At 37.5% G+C, this 18,249-nt stretch overlaps 1 long non-coding RNA gene across 1 annotated transcript; it reads right to left on the reverse strand.

The window, feature by feature from the left end:
• Positions 1-1,435: 1,435 nt before the first annotated feature.
• LOC119717313 (uncharacterized) lies at positions 1,436-5,864 on the reverse strand. The gene is made up of 2 exons (XR_011810066.1): positions 5,610-5,864; positions 1,436-4,942 (listed from the first exon to the last, which is right to left on the reverse strand). It is a non-coding gene; the product is annotated as an uncharacterized lncRNA (long non-coding RNA).
• Between the last annotated feature and the right edge of the window lie 12,385 nt (positions 5,865-18,249).

Here is an 18,249-nt window from a genome sequence, read left to right on the forward strand (position 1 = left end):
TATGAAACAGCAGTGCTTCTACCTGGCCCAAAGGATATACATCCCCTCTCCAAACTAAGGCAAATTTAAAGTTGCATAGTTTATTTGCATTGTGTGGGTGAAGGCTTTGCTTGAAAAGTGTGCCAGAGAAAATCAGCAGAGGTGTCAGAGTATACTTGTTTGGGATATCTGTTCTGCACAAACTGAGGAGGCTCAAGTGCATGTGTGCGAATATTACAGAGCAGAAACCTGTGAGGCAGATGGCTGTATCTGCAAATAAGGGAGCTGTGTTAGGTCCTGACCTCACTTTAAAGACAGCACCACCTTGTGCAATGGGTTTATATTTTGTTCAGAAGAAGAGGGTATTTGATCCCATGAGTCTTCTTCCACAACATAGAAACAATATGAAATGTCTTCAACAAACACTAGCTGCTCAAGTCAAAGTGATAAAGTGACTCTGTGCAAGCAAGAATATTACAGAATGTATGAAAAAGTGGGAAAAAATTTCTCACTGAAGCCTGCTCTATAGGAAAACAAGCAGCCATTGGAAAACAAACAAACAAAAGGGAATAAAACCGAGGAAGTTCACAGTTTTGTCTATCTTATGTATATTTATGAGATCCTGAAAACAGACCAGAAAAAATACATAATTTTAATCAAACTGTAGATTATACTTTTGTTTCTAGATTTCCTTCATTAGCAGCTCTTTGTCATGAACATCATACCAACTATTAAAGGAGTATTAATTATTGTATAATTATCTTTTTAAAGGCTTTTTTAAGGTATGAAGGCACAAATCTACTAAAAATTCTCACAGGCACACTTCGTAAAGTGTTCCATATAACATTCGGTATAAATAGCAGTCCTTAACTTGATTGCTGATGTTTTTTCCAAAAAGCTTCTCATGCTTTTTTAATACTTAAATTTTTATGTGAACCTGTTTCTATTTGTAAATGTCACTGTTAGTTTGCAGACTGTTGCTGTAATACAAGTGAATTTAAGACGTTACAAACTGCCTGTATTGAGAAACTGTCTTTAATCTTATTCTGTTGGTTCTTTTCTCTGTAAAAAAAAAAAAAAAAAAAAAAAAAAAAAAAAAAAAATTACTTCTGCAGTAGGTAAACATAAAATGATCATGGGGAAGAGGAAATCCCACACCCAGAATACACTGGAGCAAAGTGGGATGTCTCTGCTGGCCTGTATTAATTAGAACACGAAAGGCAGCAACATGTTCTGTCATCTTTTGGTGTCTGTAGAAAAGCCATTAGCAGTGTAATTGTGCAAAACTCTTATTACCCCCCTTTTGTGAATCATACAAAAAGGACTATGCCCTCTTCCCTGGGAGAGGTTATAGAACTTTGTGTGAAATGATGGATGCTTTCATCTTAGGGACAAGATTTACTTTTTGTTTGTTTGTTTTGAAACATAAGTGTGATGAATAAAAACAAATACAGTATGGAATTGCAAAGAATTTCAGCTGCATAATAAACTTCAAATGGTGATATTAAAGCAATGCTGAATTCAAAGTCAAGCCTACAATTAATATAAATATATATACATATATATATTGCTTTTACGATACTGAATAGTTACAAGTGATTTTCAGGGGTAAAGTGAACAAGAGGGAGAAGGCACAAGGAACCTTTGTAGCACCTTGGGTTGCTGTGTTCTCCAAAGCTCAAACTTCATCCAGAAAGAAAGGGAGAAGAAGGTAGGATGTGGTGAGGGCTGGGGGGCTGTGCTGGATGTATTCGTTCCCTCTCCTGAGAAGAGTGAATTTCTGTTCCCAGCACTCTGGGCTGACAGTGGTAAAGCTGTGCTAGCCAAGCACTGTGCTTATTACCTGGGACCCAACACTGCCCAAAAAACACATAGCTGCTTTTCCGGTCTATAGGATGCTCAAAAGTGTCCTTTGAGTCCCCCTGTACTGCATGTGCCTTGAAATGAAGCTGTGGCTCCAGGAAAACAATGTGTACAGAACTCCTGCACAGAGCTGTGCTAACAGGCATCTAGAGACTGCATGTAATGTGCTGCAAGACGCAGGATCTGTGCATTTCCTTCTTCCTGTACTTCTTCATTCTCTTGGGCTCTTTGCCATGTTCCTTCTTGCTTCCTCTCCTATGCTGTTCCTACTGAGAGATTAAGAGGCAGACAATGAGAAATCTGGACTTTCGCATACCACTGTGGATGGTTTTCCTAGCTCCTATCTTTCTATCTCAAATCCTATTTTGTCCTGTGCTACAGTTCAGAGTATGACTGTTTGTGTCTTGAATAATGATTTCTCAATCCTCATTAGGATTAAATATTGCCAAAATATAAACAATAACTGTTTTATGATATTTTGAAGACTAAGAGAGGTTGCTGTTAAGGAAACAATTGCAGATAAATGCTCATTTGCCATTAATTAGTAAGCTTGATTGATTTTTTCTTTAGGCTTTATTTCCTGCTAGTGAATTTTTCAGCCTAATCAGTGGTGCTGGAAATGTGCTTGGAATATTCTCTGCCTGACTAATTTATAAATGATCTCCTTTTGCACTTGTCTCCCTACAATCAGCCTAATGAGACCTAATTTATCCCATAGATTATTGTCATAGCTAAAAGATCTGCTATCTTCGATCAATGACTGAAAGTATGTAGCTAAACATTTAGGAGATGGTAATGCTAGAAATGGGTCAGTAGAAAGCAGTAGGACTCTCCTGTAAATGCGTTCCTAAATGCAATGATGCGTTATCACATATTGTTGACAAATTGTCACTTGTAGAATAATACTCAGGCCAAGCTGATGTTAAAAACACTCAGCTGATGTGCCAGTGTTCTCTGTAGCAAAGGTAGATTGTTTCAGAGTTGGTCCAATGCCTGTTCCCTAGATGTTACGTCTTGTACTATTTCATTAAACTTGAAGTTTTGTGTTGTATAAACTGAGAACTGAAAGTTATCTTCTGTAGGTTGACTTTCAAGATCGTTCAGATTAAGGCGGTGGTTTGTTTCCTGCAAGGCTGCCCCACCAGCTTGGGCAGGCTTGCTGCTGAGCAGATGGCAGGACAGTGCCACGGAGTGCCCTGAGGAGCTGCTGAGCTCCCAGATGTTTGCCTCATGACAGCTGGGTCCCTTCCTGGAGCCCCAGGCTACCAGCCTTGAGTTCTGCCAAGAGAGCCACAGGACCGCAATGAAAATGGTACCACAGCAGTGGCCTTGGATTTAAAAATTATTTCCTAAACATCCCTTCTTCTCTGTTCTATAGAATTATCGACTATTTTTCAAACAAGGGAGAAGGATATTTCTAACACAGGTTGTTTCAGTTGTGTGTTCCCAATTCACAGTCCAGCCCAATGAGCAGTGGACTGGTGAGTCACGGAGGTGTAAGGCAGGAGCGGAGAACACATCTCCATTTCTGACGCAAGTCTCCCTGTGGCTGTGGTTTCATGTTGAACAGGGTTGGCAGGGATGCTGCCCTTTGTGATGCTGCAGCCTCTCTCTCCTTTCTGTGTCCTCATGTTACCTCTGCAGTTGTGTTACTGTGACTTGGGCAGCCACAAAAATAATAAAAATAAAAAAATATATTCCTACCTTTCTGAGTTTCTGCCAGGTTAAGCTGTAGCCATGCAAACAATTGCCACAGTAGCACTGAAGAATTGGTACAGCAGGAAAGGAGAATAAGGGTAAAAATGTGAGAAACTGAGATGTTGCTGTCCATGGCTTAGTGATGTCAAACCACAGCTAGCAAGGGAGCATCATGATGCGTACTGCAGTCACCGTGAAATTCTTGCCTTGCCTGCTTCACCAAATAGTCACTTTTAACAAACCAGTGCCTCAAATTATTAATGAAAAGAGCTTTTAAGGGAACAGGTGTGATTGCTATGCTGCAAGTGTAAAATGTGCCACCTTTTCATGTGATCATAGTTCAGGAAATACTTCAGGGTGAAAATTTAATTCCTGGTTACTCAGGTGTAATTTCTGGTATGATCAGGCAGAAGCGGTTCAGTAAGTTAAGATGGACTAAAAATTTGAGTTCTGTTAAGTAAATTTTTAGAATGGCTTTGAAAGATGTAGCAAAACAATCTGTACATATGCATCTTAAATTTGGTGTAGAATTAATGAGCTTAATTGATGTGTGTAGGAAGGCTCTCAAGTCTTCTGGCCTTCAGAGTGTAAATTTTGCATTTCAATTTGCTCCTTGTGGTTCCTGCTTATATGCCTGCTGTCCAGGCTATTGATCAGAGCATTATTACAGCAGACAACATGCAATACTAATGGAAGTTGTAGTGAAACATTATAGAATAAAACAGTATCCCAAGTACAAATTAGCTAAAAATATTCTCTTCGTCTGGAGTTTGGTCCAAAAAGAATTGTTCTTGTTAAAAGAGCACCACTTCATCTGTCTTATTTTCATACATTTTAATACATTTTCAAAGCCAACTTGCCAATACAAGAAAGCAAAAAAAAAAAAAAAAAAGCCCCCAACACTTCAAGAAAATATTTATGGTGTTTTAGCTCACAACAGAGCCGGTTGTACATGACCAACCAAAGTCAAAGATGTTATCAGTGATGTTAATTCTATGCTGTGAGTCAGTCACTGGTTCCTTCCCACAGTTTCACTCCATGACGTACAAAATGGTATGTAACACCCCCTGTGTGAGCGGGCCCTCTGGTATTTGTCTCAAAGCCTTCAACTCAACGAATGGAAGTGTCCTTAGTGTGCATCCTTAGTCAGCTTATGGAGGATGGTGTAAGGGGAAGTTTCTTTACAGTGTCCTTGTGGTTTTTAATCAAAACTTCTTCACACAATAAGTATGGTGCCATACTTACACCAGGTCAATAAAAATCAATAAAAAAAGTATTACTTCTAGGCAGACTGCCAAACGTGCTGCAGCTTCTGCAGCTGTACAGTGGGGGTAATAGAGCAAGACTTGGCTATGCATGAAGAGCAGTCCTGGTGTTTTGTCTTATAGTTTGTTTTCAGTGGCTGTAACAAAGGTAGCAAAAGATAACCATCTATTAACTTTTTTATTTCAAAAAGTATTTTTATCCGTGATTTCCATCTGAGTTCATATTTCATGAAATGCTGTGCTCCACTCACCCCTCTACCTTTTGTGTGTGTGTCAGTAAGCTACACTCGCGCTACTGACCATTTTTTTTTCCTTGAAGTTCTTGGCTTACCTTTTCCCAAGTAATTAAGTTGTTTAATTTGGATATTTTTAACTTGACCTAAAATCAGAGAGGACTGTGTTGAATCAAAAATAGAAGCCAGAATACTCTGTAGAATTATTATTATTATTAATGCAAATTATTTCTTCTGCTCTGATAAGGCTTCAGATGTTGTCTGCATTTCCTGTGTGTGGATAAGATAAAGACTAAACAGAGAGGCTAAGAAGAGACAGATGCTGAGAACCATCACCCCTAGACAGTGCCCTGTGAGGAAAGGTTGCAGTTGAGGCTGAATTTGTCTAGACCCAAAGCAGTCTTTTGTGTGTGTGTGTCCTGAGAGTTTTTAGATAGGTGAGAGGTAAGAATTAAACTCTTCCTGCTGTGTTGCACATAATGATCAGGGTGCTTAAATTACAGCAGAAGTAGTTTATTAGACATCAGGAAAAGCTCTCAAAAAACAACAGTAAAGTGCTGAAATAACGTACCAAGTGGGGCATATACAACATGTTCTTGAAGATCTTCACCAAGTACCCAACTGGAATGGCACAGTTATTGATTTGTCCTTTATGAAGGAGACATTATATTCCCTCTCCTGCAGGGGTGGAAAAGACTAGGAACATTAAGGTTTCAGACTTAGCAAAAAGCTATCAATGACTTTCCTGTCAGAATAGCTGCAGTAAGGCAAAAACGGGAGGAATGAGTTAGGAAGAAATGGGCATTTTAACAAAATTAAGACTGCAAATGTGCAATGTGCAATTTCAGTAAGCACATATGTAACATGTTCTTGATAAAATATGTACCATAGTTTAGAGTTTGTGTACCATGAGCAGTGAACATCCATGTGGGCCTGCACCATAGAAGCAGGTCTAAGTCCTGCAGAAGTTGCATGCGTGCCAGGTTCAGCACGTTGTGGGGTTTAGTGTTACAGAACAGATACTGCAGTGTGCTACAGGCACCTGAGAACTGAATGCTGAAAAGGGAGTGGTCTCATGCAGTGTGATGTAGAGCTGTATTAATTAGGAAATGTTGTAGCAGCAAGGCTATGAAAAAAATCCTCAGAAACATGCACTTTTTTGCAGCAGTCAGAGGAAGAGCTGGCCAAAAGTACACAAAGTTTGTTAGTCTGTTGTTGATTGCTGCAGAATGACGGGTAAAGGCTTGTGCTGAACTGCCAGTGTTAGGAAAAGGCTGAGAATTCAAAGAGCAGAGGGAGCTGTGGTAATTGCTGTAGCACGTTTGCTGCATGAAGTCATTAATGACCATATCACTTTGAAATGTGATTTGCGGTCCTACTGCAACATTAACAAAATGTGTTTCACATGTCCAGATTACACTCATTTCCTTTTCTTCTTGCACACGCATTGTTTTAGGGTTAGTTTCTTTGTCTGTCCCTTTCCCAGGAAAAAAAAGGAATTTCAGAGAATGAGAGGGAGGTAGAGGTACTGGCTGCCACACTCCGTTGGCTAGTCCAGCCTGATATCATGCTCTTTCAGGTGTAGATAGGTCCCTGCTCTTTCTGTAACATCTCTTGCTCTTTGTTCAAGATCTGTTCTGACTGTTTGCTCAGTGTATGTGTGTTTATGTATTATATATAAGTAGGATTAGATGTATGTATACATATATAGGTCCTGTTCCTGAAAAGGTATTGGAGAATGGGGGAGACAGATTATTGAAAGAGCTTCTGTGAGGTTCCTAACTTTATATATATACATATATATATTATATATGTATGTATTATATACATATTAATATATAATATATATGATATATTAATATATTGGTATATATTATTATATAATATATTATTATTTACATTAAATGTATTATATATATAAAGTTAGGAACCTCACAGAAGCTCTTTCAATAATCTGTCTCCCCCATTCTCTAATAGCTTTTCAGGAACAGGACCTATATATGTATACATATATATATATTAGAAAAGTGATCATTAAGTTTTAGAAACTTTTTTTCTTTTCTTAACAAAGGCCTTTCTGTAGATTCTATATGGCTGGTTGGTTTATTTTACACATCTTTGTCAGAAAGAAATGGAATAACCTTGTTGCAGAATAAATAGTCAACTTATTTAAAATAACCATGTAATAGCTGCCTTCAACAGTAAATCCAAGGAAAAAAAATTATTATCTGATCAAAACCTCTGTTTGCTGCCCTGTGTTGGGGATCTCAGCCCATTAGGAGAGGTCCATCAGACTTGCAAACATTAAACAGAAAATAGTATAACAGTAAGCAGTAATTTCTTCTGTGTCACAGAATCCAGTTACAGATTTTAGATGACTTACAGCAGGTTGAGTGATGCACTAAACTTGGAGCAGCTTATTGAAGTCACGGCCTGCAACTAAGGAAGAATTAAATCTTTTATACTGTACAGAAAATATTACTGGAATATATCTCTTGCAAGATGATCATTTTATGACAAACATTTCTGTTATGAAAAACATAAACATTTTACAAACATGCAACTAGATCAACAGTAGAAGATTTCAGCCTCTACTAATACAGTTTTTTCTTGTTGCCAGTTTCTTTTATAGAATATCAATGACTTTAATAGTTCTGAAGGGGTTAACAGATCTTCATTATAAAACACAAGTGATATGCAAGTTCTAGTCCAACCTTGTATATTCAAAGGTATGATGAAAGTTTTCCCTTCCTTCTGAGAGGTTTCTGATAGAATTGTATTCCAAACGATGAACTAAAACATAAATAGCTTTAGAGGATTGCAACTGATAATATTTAAATAAAGAATAGCTAGCCCAGGTATTGAGTTTACTACAGAATATTCTGAAATTAATAAACATGGAAAGAAACCTAACACTTTTTCTGCTTGGCTGGACTGTTAAAATGTCCATGCTCATACAGTGCTATATTTGCAAGTAACACAGTCAAACTTTGCTTTTTGTTTTTTAGACCAGGTTTACTTGAGTAAAATTGAATGCAGAATTGAGTTCACTAATTGTACTCATTGTTTGACTGGATTAAATTAATGATGCTGATTAGGAAAAGCAGTGTAGCAAGCTAACTAAAATGAAATTAATGTTACAATGTTTAAAAAAAAATCTCTATTAAATACTTCATGAACAATTTTAATCAGGGTATAACATTGTACAGATTCTAAGATCATGCGAGTAGCCTGCATTTTTCTTCCTTTTCTTTTGCACAGGACAAGTATAAATTGTTTCTTTTTCTTTTCTTTCTTCTGGTACAGACTATACTTGACATCCTAGTTCACTTTTTAAAAAAAAATTTAAAAGCTTTATTGTGAGAGTAGTATATGGTATTGTACTGAGCAGGTGTGAAAAATAGCTGGGCCTGAGTACCAGAAATGAGTTATTTTCCATTTGGGAAAGTCCTTTGGAACTTATTAGGTCTTTGTAATAATGTCTCAGAGTTGACATGGAGACATTTCAGCAGGAAAGTGGGTAGTTTTGGACTAACACTGCCACTTTCATGTTCATTCTTGAGACAAACGCTGCTTCTGAATACATGTAATAATCCAGGATGAATGCAAGAAAGGATCTTACTTCTGCCCACAGATGTTGCACAGCTTTAAGCACATCAACAAATAGTTCAGGCTGACTAAGACAAATGTGTGCACTTATAGATGAGGACAGTGCCTTTTGTTAATGAATCTGTTTAGCACGAGAGCTGCATTTGGAAATTTGTGAGGAGGAACTGAGCAGCATAGTTTACAGAAGTTCAAACAATAAAAGCACAAAATGCAAAAAACTCTAGACTCTAAAGCTGTTAATGACTTTGCTTTGCTCCAGATGAGACTTATTCTGTAAAGATTTAAATTCTATTTTCTCTTGTGACATAGTTGGCTCCTTGGGACTATTGTACCTTTGTGCCCCATGTTGCTGTACAATTGCTGAACATTTAAACTTCGACTGGTTACTAGACTGAATAAAGAAAGTCCCTGAGAGGGACATTCAATCATTATTTAAACCAGACAGTGAAAGCTATTTTGCCTTTACAGTTGTCCTTACCAGCAGTTATTTCCTTTCACACTTTCAGTACTTATTTCCTGCAATAAGCAGGGAGGAAATGCATGTAACCTCCAACATTAGTAATTAGAGCACGGGTGACAAAATTTTCTATTTGGAAAAAATCACTTCAAGAACAAAATGGTAATTACTGCATGCAATCCAGAAATACCTGGACTTGATGGGCATTCTGATTTGCGAGATAACTAATTTGCTAACCACATACAGTACAGTTACAGTAACACTCTAAAATTGTTTTGTCATCATAATTACACCTTGTGCCAGCAATTCTAAGCAAAACTTGCTATTACCTTAATTGAGGAAAGAAATTAAGTGAAAAAATATCTGATCTAATGGCCCAAAAGCTACAGCAGGTGCACAGAAACTCAGGAATTAGGTCCCTGGAGCACCCAGACATGAATTCCTGATCCTGGAACACTAATGGCAAAGGCTGCCAGTTACTCCAAAGGTGCATCAGGAATAGATGCACTTGATGCTTTTGCCTCTTGTTGTAACAGGTCTTAGACTGAATTGAGCTGTGTATCGCTGTAGCTTTTGCCAAGTAGGTGCCTTTGTATAGGGCTTGGGAGTGGGGCTGGGAGGTGTCCATGCTTTCTTCCCTACCAGTGCAGGAATGAGAAGTTGTGAAGAGAAAAATGTATTAAAAGGAAAATTATGGAAGCTGAAAAACTGGCAAAATTTAGGCAAACATTGAATTATAGAATATTTTCATCAACTTGAAATACAGGATGGTTCATTGAATAACATTTAAGAAATAGGTCAAGAAGCTAGCAATAAATTGGCAGGGGAGCTGTGATGTTCTTTCTGTTGCATGGTTAAAGATGACATTGCATGTCCTACAGTTGCAGAGTACCCAACACCTACTGTATTCACATTTGGAACATCTTTTTCTTTAGTAGAAAGTAACAAGCTTTCTTTTGATCCTTTCTTCTGGTGGCGTTGCCTAGATGCTTAAGGAACAAAATGCTTGTGCCAATGAGCTTTACCTGTGGGGGAGAAGGGCTGTGTCATAGCATGTAGAGCTCCCAAAAAATGCTGCACAAAGAGTAAAATATGTTTGCACTGCAAATGTGATGTAGGTCTGAAAACCACGCGAAAACATCAGTTTAGTTCTGTGACTGAAGAAATGCATCCTCTCAGGGCCACTGCAAAAGTGTGTGAAAGAATTCAAAATGCATGTGCTCTGTGCATTGTTTCACAGAAGCAGAATTGGATTGTTCTCACTGAAGTGTTTTTGGAGAGAGCTCTTTCTTCAACTTAAACAACCCTGAACTACAGATCTTATCTGTCACAGATATATATTATAAATTTAATATATAATTATTTACTATGAATTAAATGACTTTTTCATTGTTTCAAATTTTCCTTGCATGAAATCCACATGACTGTATGTGACCAGATTCAAGGCCTGGATAGCTTAAATGATTCAATATTTCACTGAATGGGAAATCCAATTATAACTTTGGGATTTATCTAGAGGCCCAAAAGAAAACAAAATTCCAAGAGACTATTTTTAAAAAATAAAAGTGCATCTTGTCCTATAAGTGCTGTCATAAAGTTATGAAGCCTGAAATATAAAGTACATTCTTGACTGGTAAATTATACTTGAATTAATTAAAAATAAATTGCTCCAGTTTGTGAAAGTTGATTAAAATAATATTCTAGTACAATAAACTAAGCGATTCTGGAGCCAAAAGTTAAGGTCCCTGGGGCCTCTAGACACATGTAGAAGCTACTGATCTCTAGATGACTGTTTTGAAATACCTGTGTCACTTTTTTTCTCTTATTTCCTTAGAAAATAAAAAATGAAAGTTTTCCTTAGAACAGTTATTTAACCTTTCGTATTTGCACAAAATAATCCAGTTGTTTAAGAACATTTAATGATGCTAAAAAAGCATAGACCTTTGGATGCTAATTCTCAATAGGAAAAATCAGCCTTAATATCTTCGAGAATCTGGACCAAAATGCCTTGGCTAATTGCTAAAACAAGCAAGTATCCTGTAATCCTGAATAACAGTAGGTGGTACTAATTAATTCCTACCTTAAAATATCAACCCGTGAATGTGTAGTGTGTTTATTTTCAAATGCCTTTAATGATATTTCCATAACTGTCAAAAATAACAAATCCTAATAAATATGAGGTCTGGAAGCAAACATTTGGGGCACTAGAGCATACACCTTAGAGCTAGGTGTTAAACAGTGACAGGTGCACAAGTTTGAAGTCTGCATAAAATATTGCATTAACAGCCAATCTCCTTAGGAAAGGTTTTAGCCCTTAATTAGAACTGAAATATAATAATCTGTCTGGGGCTTGATTACCTTTTATTCCTGCTTATCTGATTATTCTGGTATTACCTTCCTCTGTTCTTATCAGCTGGTGTCAATAAGCAATGTAATCCGTCCGTGTTTGGAAAGACGATAGTGCATCAACAGAATCTGAATAGTCTGGGGCCTGGGCTCAGTTGTGCACATGAGCTGTAGCTCTGGTTCCCAAGTACCTGAGTTTCAAATACTCTCTGTGAAAGTATTTTATACAGACACTTCTGAGAATATCTGATTTTCAGATAGTACAACAGAAAAAGGATAACATGATAATTCAATGACTGGACTTCAAATCTATGTTATGGTAAGCTAATATTCATAACATTCACTTATTGCTGGAGGAGAACAGCTGAGGTCATATTTCTGAGCTGAAGCCAGCAGCAGTTCTTAATGTCAGTCCCATCTCTGAGATACTTGTTTTTACGGAGTTCCATTAGTGTGATAGTGCTCTAGTTTCAGTCCTCCTCTGCATCTACCCCCTGCATCTGTGGTAGACTAAGGGAGGCTGGTGTTCAGGAGCAGCAAGCAAACATCCCCAGGGCTCACCTAAAAATACAAGAACTCCCAGTTTTTGCTTCTGAAACATTCATGCAGTGATATACTGAAGCAGCTTCTGCCTGGAAGACTGTTAACTGCCATCTGCAGTAACCACGGCATCTGGATTTGCAAACACTCATTCAGAAACATTTTTAAACATCTGCTTAAACAATAGTACAGCTCTGCATGTTACTTGCTTTAAAATGGTGATTTGTTGGCTGAGGTGGTATAGCAATGAGAAGCTGGGTGAGGGGGGGGGGTGGCTCAAGGAACGTGTGGCACTTTAATTGCACAGAGCAATGTTGCTGACGTAGAGTTAATTATGAGCTCTGGCTGGCCACAGCCAAAACTCTGCCTTGCCACCCTGTGTTACTGCTGCCAGACCTGCAGTGCTGGTAGGACTGCTTCTGAGTGGATGTTCATCTTATGGCTTGCGCATCCCTCTGCCTTACATGTGATCACCAGCTGCTAGGCATATTTATTGCAGTCTGATGCTAATATTTGGAGAACTGCTACATCTGGCAATAATGTCCAGCACCAACGGAGCAGAGCTGCATAGTTCTAGCTACTTGTTTGTCTGACTTGAATAAAAGCATGCTTGTGAATTCCTGTGAATAGATTGGCTTGAATAATGATTTGTATACTCTAAATATTCTTGCAGTTTTGTACACAAATTACAAATCAGATTCTGAAGACAGATGACAAAGCTGGCCAGCCCACTTGCTCACCCCAGGGCAGGATCAGCTGAGTCTAAACCACTTCTGACAGATGTTTGTCCAAGCTGCTCTTAACAAAACTTCTAGGTAACCTCTTTCTGTATTTAACTACAGCTACAGTTAAGAAGTTCCACATATATGTAAGATAAGCTTTTCTTGCTGCCATATATGTGTTTCTCTCTTTTATTTTTTTTTTCCCTCAAGCTGTCTATAATTGTTTTTTTAGAAAAAAATATACTACATTTAATTTGCTTTTTCTCTGTGGCAATATTTTGTGGAAGATAAAGCTTATCCCAGTATCTAATCTTGTCTTGGTGTGGTTTAATAGGCATCACTTGTGCAATTGTTTCCCATGGATCATGGGTTTAACACCTCTGATTTACTGCTCTTCTGTTCCTGGTCCAAATCTTTCCTAGAATGTTGTGCTTGAAACCCAACGAGATGCTTCTACTCAAGCCTTGCCAGGCACAGGCAGAAGAAAGATTGACTTTACATGACTTGCAGGGGACAAATTTGTCTCTCTATCCAAATACATTTTTTGCTTTCTCTTTTGTCGTATTCAGTTTGTTTTCTGTAGAATTTCAGAACATATTTCACACAGTGAATTGCTCAGCAACTAATCACTGTCTATTGCTTGACGTATTCACTATTTGCAATCTGCCAGCCATAGCATGGTTACGTAAATCGCACTGTTGCTTTTTTCACTTTTTGCCTGCCTCATACAAATAGCTAGTTGAATATTTACAAGCATGGCAAATGAACTCCTAGGCATTCATGTATGGTGGAACAATATCATGATTTCCTTTCCTTTTTAAGCATAATACTGATGTTTCCACATTTTCTTTTGTTCTTTTTGGTAGTGGACATTCAAATTCAGTTTGGATGGGCAGGATAGGCAATTGTGGTTTGTGATAGTTGAGTAGCCTGCTTTTTATTTTTTCTACTTTAATTTTTTCTCAGCTGAATTTCTTAAAGATTATGTAGAATCAGCAACACGCATTGAAGTGTTTTGTGCACTCAAACACTTGCAAATAAAGATACAGGGCTGACCAATACTGAAGACATTTTATCTAATTAAATTGACCAATTTTACTGTTTTTCTTGCATCTTCATTAAAACAACCTGTGGTATACTACCAAGTGCTAATATTGACCTCAGACAGTCAGTTGATTTAACTTGATTACTGACATACTACAGTGGGAATTCTTGAAATTGTGTGTCTTGAAATTCTTTTTTTTTTTTTTTTTTTAAATATCTTACTAAATACTGAGAGGAGTAGATGTTTTTGTTTTCTAAAAAGGTTCAAAATATTTTAAGCATTCAATTTATCCATATGCTGAGAGCTCTTTCAGGTCATAAAAATCTGTTCTGCTACAAGGTTGTTCTCCACAGCTACAAAAGCTCTGAATTTTGAAAAACAATTATAAAAGTGTTTTTAATCTCTAAATGAAAAATCTATTTCTAATCATACTTTTGCTGCTAGAAAGACTCTGAAACCCTCAGTTTTATTATGCATATTTATAAGGCTTGTTAAAAAAAAAAAAAATCATGGATAAAGCTCCCTTTAGAATAACTGGATGAGTGGATTAGATCACCCACAGATGTTCAGTATGTTAATCTCTCAACGCTAGTGTCTCTGCAAAAGAAGAAAAGAACGTCCACTAGGGATATTCTTTTGAATTAGATCAGTTATGTTGGTCCTACATGTTATCCAGCTTGTATGTTCTCACAATGTTAGTGGCAAACTAACAAAGAACATGAAAGAAACTAGTCAAAGAATGCAGAAGGTACGCTTTCTTCTCTCTAGTGCTCTTGATCAGGTGTTTCTGTCTGTCTTCTCTCTCATTTATCTGTCTGTCTATTTAACATTCTAGGAGGACAGGCCAGTAAACTCATGTTTTACAAAGCAGCTGAAAACTGCTAACAGCAGACCCAAGAGGCTGCTTGCACAGGATGCTGATGAGCATCCTGACTGTGCCTGTCCTCTGTGCCTGTCAACTTAAGCCTAGGCTCATTGCAGAGGCAGCAAAACTGGGATCTGAAAACCTGTTGTCCCTGTCTGCTAAGGTCTTTGCAGAGAAGAATGTGATGGGATCTAGTGAAGTGAAATACTGATATTAGGGATTTACACTTATTTATTTATTTTGGCAAGAAGTGTTGTAGACCACATGGAAATTTCCTTGTTTTTAATGGATGTGGGTAGGCCATCAGCAGACTTGGAATGGTGTAATCCTATTAAGTTAGTGATTAAATGAGTGTTGGTCTAGGATAAAATATCTCAAACAGCATTACATTTTTTTGTATGTTCATTTTATAAAGTAGTCACGAATGCATGATAGCACTTTGAAAAACCTTCGAATGTTCCCTTTAACCAAGAACAATAGGATTGCATTTTGAAAGTTAAGTTTTATATCACAGAATCACAGAATCTCTAGGTTGGAAGAGACCTCAAGATCATCGAGTCCAACCTCTGACCTAACACTAACAGTCCCCACTAAACCATATCCCTAAGTTCTACATCTAAACGTCTTTTGAAGACTTCCAGGGATGGTGACTCAACCACCTCCCTGGGCAGCCTGTTCCAATGTCTAACAACCCTTTCAGTAAAGAAATTCTTCCTAACATCTAACCTAAAACTCCCCTGGCGCATATATATATATATATATATATATATATTATTTTTTTTCAAATATATAAATATATTTTAACAAATAGATTAAATGTAGTTAACAGATGGAACATGGTAGGCTACCTGGGCAGTATTTGAACTTGCAGTTATGTGTAGTTTTAATTCTTTGATAAGGATTGTAAGGAATTTTCCTCTTTTGGATGAACAAAAAATTTCCGCATGCACATTAATACTTAATCTTTTATGTACTGTGTATGACTTAGTTTGGGATTTTTCTTGTTTGCTTTGGTGATAGCCACTAAACATACAAATCCCAGGCAGGGATTCATTAACATTAATATTTCCCTTCTTCTCTGTGCAGATAAAAGAAGGCCTGGTAAGGCTAAAGAGGAAAATTCTGTCTAGTGTGTCAGTGATATTTCTACTGAATGCATTGGCTTACTGCAAGTTTAATACTTTAATGCTTCTAAGACATAGAAAATGGAGCACAAATTGAATATTCTGCGTAAGTAGTTTAATTTGGTTGAATTTTTGAAGTTGTGGCACAGTAGTAACGTGAAAATATATACTGAAGTTTACTCCATTTTCACAGTTGCTTTTTAGTAGTTCTGTTTTAGATTTTTTGATATTTTCAGATGTTTTCCCTGTAGCCTTCCACTTGTGCATAGTACATTATTAAAAGCCTGCTGTTTCGTATAAATTCTTCCTTATTAATAGCTTTCAGCATATTGGTCCAGGTTCTTCCATTCTGATATCAGTGGCACAAATCCCATTAATTAAACTGGGAAGAAAATGTGCCTGTTTAGAAAAATAAAAATGTTATTTTTGAATGACTTGTTGCAGAAGTTTAAAAAATAAAATTACTTCCACACCTAAAAATATATTGACATAACTCATGCGTATTCATCTACGTGTACTAAGAACCAACTAGCCAGCACAGCTGGGGCAGTTCTCTTTCTTTTAGCTCATCTCCTGCTCTCCCTCTTATCTCAGGGGATGAGTTGGCATTGATGGTGTGGGTGTTAGGATACTGTTTATGAAATCATTATCTGCTTTATTTATGCTAGTCCCGGGTTATACATTTTCATCTGGCCACATTAATGAGTCTGCTTATATGTATTTTTAAAAAATGATCAAAGTTGTTAGCAGCATTGGTTAGCCAAGTTTACACACTCTAAAGAAACAGTATAATAAACTGTTAAAACATTTGCCAGTAAATGTTTCCTCTTCCTTCTGTGGAACATAAGCTTTTTCAGCTTTACAATATTAAGAATGCAGTATCATATTACTGAGGATAGAAGATGTCTGCAGCAACGGCAACCCTCCAATTCCCTGCTCAGAAACCTTCCAGCTGGAAAGGTGCAAGAGCAACAAAATGTCACCTGGGGAGCCCACAGAAATCAACTGTATGTTAATTATGAATATATCCAGCTGCCCGTTCCCTTCTTAGTAGTTTAGTTGCTACCAGGGATGGGTTTAGGCTGTGTGTGGCACTGTATTACCGATCCCCTGCTGCCCTGGCACAGTCGCGGGGCTCACCTGTACACTAGGCAGAGGGGGACCGCTGCAGGGAGTTCACTACCTCTTCACCCAGGGGTGATGCTGGGTTGTCTTGGTAGTGGTCCAGCAGGCACCTTGTTCATTTGTGCTTGCTGAAGCACTATGTTATGTAATCATCCTGCTCGGTGCTTAGAAATTCAAGTTAACGAAATGAGCTCTGCATGTCTACAGAAATGCAGTGAGGTTTGTAAGAGTCCTCCATTTCTGGGGAGGTTTATAGTCTCAAGGTGGCCTTGAACTTTTCTTTCTGCTCCACAGGGAACAGTTCTACCCTTATTTTGGCAAACACATGTGTTAGGAGTGGTTAGGTGGCCCCTGGGGCTTGAACATTGAGCAGCAAAGAGTATATATCTCCGTGTGGATGCCTACCAGCTTGGGAGGAGTGGAGCACAACATGCTTTTCCATGTGTGCCAGAGCTGGATGCAAAAGTTGCTGAACCTTTGAAACTTAGTAGTGTGTACTAACCCTGTGCCAGGTAACTTCTTAGCTGCTGATCAAATTATGGTGTTTAAAACATGTTTTTTTATTTTTTTTTTCTGGAGCCTTGCCAAGGAATTCCCAGTGTTGCATTAAGCCTATTGATAATTCCTAGTGAAGAGATGAAATATTTACCTCTTCTTTTGGAAATTTCAATTGCTAAATGAGAAAATAAAGCTTTTAATCTGCTGATGGTATTTGCTGATGTTGTCAGCTCACAGAAACAGTCTTCTAGAATTAGAACAGATTTGATAAAACCTTTAAATGAAATCTAAATTGAAGTTAGTTGAAATTGAAGTTATGTATTCGCACACACACTTTTTGCCAGGGTCCATACTACATCAATTTGCTTAAGTAATTTTATCTGTATTTATGAACACGGTCATGATGATGAATTTTCATGTAAGTTAGTTTTGTTGTCTCTGAATAATATATTGCATTCACTCTATTGATTTGATAGTACTAGGCAAATATTTTTGCCATCTATAATAAACACTTAGCACTTTCATCTCACTTTTATCTTAACAAAGAGGTCACTGGTCTTTTGCTCTGACTGGTGAGAATAATTCTATTTTATCGGAAGTTCTATTGAGCTCAGGGTATGTTTCTGTGTGGGGTCAATGTGTAATTGTGTAATATATGATAATTATGTTGCTAAAAGTAATTTTAAATTTCTTGGTGTAAACACACATGAGCTCATGAGTTAAAGTCAATGTATATGCCACTGTTATGAATGGTAAGTGTATATACATTTTTAAGAGTACTGGCTGGGGAGTAACCACAAAGATTAAACTACACCACTTCATCTTCATGTTACTGCATACACAAGATTTCATATTATGCAGCAATTGCTGTGAATGTCTC

The sequence above is a fragment of the Anas platyrhynchos genome, chromosome 6, assembly GCF_047663525.1.
Source record: "Anas platyrhynchos isolate ZD024472 breed Pekin duck chromosome 6, IASCAAS_PekinDuck_T2T, whole genome shotgun sequence".
NCBI lineage: Eukaryota > Metazoa > Chordata > Aves > Anseriformes > Anatidae > Anas > Anas platyrhynchos.